Source organism: Hyaena hyaena, unplaced genomic scaffold (genome assembly GCF_003009895.1).
Source record: "Hyaena hyaena isolate Hyena2069 unplaced genomic scaffold, ASM300989v1 scaffold_521, whole genome shotgun sequence".
NCBI lineage: Eukaryota > Metazoa > Chordata > Mammalia > Carnivora > Hyaenidae > Hyaena > Hyaena hyaena.
In genome coordinates this window covers 605,683-608,745 of record NW_024081153.1, presented here as the reverse complement: position 1 = coordinate 608,745, position 3,063 = coordinate 605,683, and the positions used below count along the sequence as shown (strand labels likewise).

Here is a 3,063-nt window from a genome sequence, read left to right as displayed (position 1 = left end):
AGAGGCCCAATAATGAAATGAGACCTAAGAAATGACTCAGGCAGGCAATGTTTATACTTTTAAGGCACAGAGACAATAAATTTGTGAAGAATTGATGGGATAAAGAAAAGGAATGCTTGGGAGCTTTAATGCTTCAAGTTGGGGTTGTTTTGTTTTGTTTTGTTTTTTGTTTTTTCTTTTAGATTCAACGCCCAAGGGGCGCCTGGGTGGCTCAGTCGGTTGAGCATCATGATCTCATGGTCATAATCTCATGGTTTGTGGGTTTGAGCCCCGCGTCGGGCTCTGTGCTGACGGCTAGCTCAGAGCCTGGAGCCTGTTTCAGATTCTGTATCTCCCTCTCTCTGACCCTCCTCTGCTCATACTATCTTTCTCTCTCTCTCTCAGAAATAAATAAAAAACATTTTTAAAAAGTAGATTCGATGCCCAAGATAGGGCTTGAACTCCTGGCCCTGATTTCAAGGGTTGCATGCCCTACCCACCGAGCCAGCCACACACCCCTCAACCAGTAAGGATTTCAAATGGAATTTGGGCTGACCTAGATTAGGTAGGCAAAAAGTAACAAGTTTTGTTTCAAAGCTCTCTTAGCATTAAAGTTCTTAGGCTATAAGGATGGTTTTTTTTTTTTTTACCTCTTAGTAAAGGGAGAGTACCTTTCATTGTGGAGATGCGTTTCCTGCTTTTAGCTGGACGAGGCGCCTGTGGATGTTCTGTCACAGGGGCCCGTTGGGGGCAGCCTGTCCTTGGCCCTACAAGATCAATGATATTAACTGAATGCAGCATGTGTGAGGCCTGTTAGGATCCTGCCTCCAATACTTTGAAGTGTACAGAATAGAGGAGGCAGAAGGGAAAACCTGAACACTGACTGCAGACTTGATATTAAGAGATTAACTTCCATTTGCATTAAGCATAATAAAGGGACTGTGATTAGGTAAAGAGTAAAACCTCCCAGCCCTGCCTGCGGCAGTTTTTTGGGGGAAAATATTTGAGCCTTGGGCCCTGGGTTTAATGGGCCAATCAAGGCCTATTTACTGTGAAGGTGGAGTATTTGTTGGTTGCCCTAGAGGACATAGCTGCTAGCTGGAGCTGCCTCCAGGGTGTGCAGAGTCCTTCCAGAAGGCTTGTGGGCTTGAACAGTTGGGGCTTTTTAAAATGGAAACGTAGTACTTTATGTGGGGTGCCTGGGTGGCCCAGTCGGTTAAATGTCGGACTCTTAGTGTTGGCCCAGGTCATGAACTCAAGTTCGTGGGTTTGAGCCCCATGTTGGGTTCTGTGCCAGGTCAGAGACCGCTTGAGATTCTCTCTCTCTTTCTCTCTCTCTCCCTCCCTCTCTCTCTCTCTCTTCCCCTCCCTTGCTCCCTCTCAAAATAAACTTTAAAAAAAAGTATAGTGCTTTATTTAGTCTGTCCATTAATATCTGAGAATACTTACAATATTAGTGGAACTTAATCTGAGAGAAGTCCATTTTACATTTTTACATCTCAATACATTTCAATGAGAGACAGCTAAAATAATTGTCAAATTATCATGTCAAAAATTAACAAATGCTTCGCATTACTATGTCTACATTCAGTTTTTCTTGTAAAGTTCCTTGGCTGTAAGAAAGAACACTTGGTGCACTCCATTGACTGGGATATTTCCTAGTATTTCCAATATTGCTGGAAGCTGGATGGCTTCCTCTTGGTATTTCTTTTATGACTGTATGAATGGAGTCGAGTGGAGAGGTACTCAGCATGTTGATTTTAAAAACAAGCACGCAGCTGATTGCCATAGCTGCAAGGAGACAGACAGCTAATGCAACTGCTCAGCATTTTTGAGGCCAAGAGGTTAAGCCTAAGAAGTTTAGCCCAGGGGCGCGTGGGTGGCTGAGTTGGTTAAGCCTGGGACTCTTGGTTTCAGCTCAGGTCATGATCTCACAGTTCATGAGTTCGAGTCCCTCATCAGGCTCTGCGCTGACAGCGTGGAGCCTGCTTGGTGTTCTCTGTGTCTCTTTCTCTGCTCCTTCACCGCTTGCTTGCTCTCTCTCTGTCCCTCAAAATAAATAAACAAAAAATAACAATAATAATAAAGTTTAGCTGAGGTTCAGGCATTAAAGACCACGCCAGAAATAGTATGAAGCCTAACCCGGGGGTGGGTTAAGAAAACCTCCGGACTTGTATAAATCACTCTTTTTGGCAATGGCGACAGTGAATTTTCTACCATTTTCCCTGTGACTTTGGACAGTGTCAGAGCTGAGTCTTCTGCACAAGCGCTCACATGATAGCTGCAAGATGGCGGGGGAAGGCCATGGTGCCATGGTCACCTGACCTACACTTTGTGGTGCCTGAAGGGTTTCTTTTATTTATTTATTTATTTACTTACTTACTTACTTACTTATGAGAGAGACAGTGTGAGCAGGGCAGGGCAGAGGGAGAGGGAGAGACAGGATCCCAAGCAGGCGCTGAGCTATCAGCACAGCGGGGGGCTCGAACTCACAAAACTGTGAGCTCATGACTTGAGCCTAGAAAAAGAGTCAGACGCTTAACTAAGTCACCCAGGCACCTGATGCCTGAATAGTTTTAGGCAAACTACTCACGAGGTTTGGGCAAAGGGTGAGCTTTGCAGTGGGCTCTTTGTCTGACACCAGCTGAGTCCTCCCAGCTCTTTGGCCTGGACTAGGCTGTCAGGACAGAAGATTTTGTCCTGGATCCAGTCGGATTACCAAGCTGAGCCACAGCCCTGACATTTATTCTGCTTGGAATGCCCTTCCTCACCCAGATTCCACCCTCCTTTCTCGGTCAATCTACTAATTTGTCAAACAATTTTTTAAGTTTGTTTATTTATTTTGAGAGAGAGAGAGTGTGCGCACCAGGGAGAGCCAGAAAAAGAGGAAGAGAGAGAGTCCCAAGCAGGCTCCATGCTGTCAGCCCGGAGCCTGATGTGGGGCTTGATTCCATAAACAGTGAGATCATGACCTGAGCCAAAATAAGAGTCAGACACTCAACCAACTGAGCCACCCAGGCGCCCCTCATTTGTCAAATGTTTATTGTGTATGCACTGTATGCCAAGCACTGTTCTCTCAGCTTT

The 3,063-nt window shown here is 45.4% G+C and overlaps 1 pseudogene; it reads right to left on the bottom strand.

The window, feature by feature from the left end:
• Positions 1-1,566: 1,566 nt before the first annotated feature.
• On the bottom strand, positions 1,567-2,199 carry LOC120247413 (annotated as a pseudogene).
• Positions 2,200-3,063: the final 864 nt, after the last annotated feature.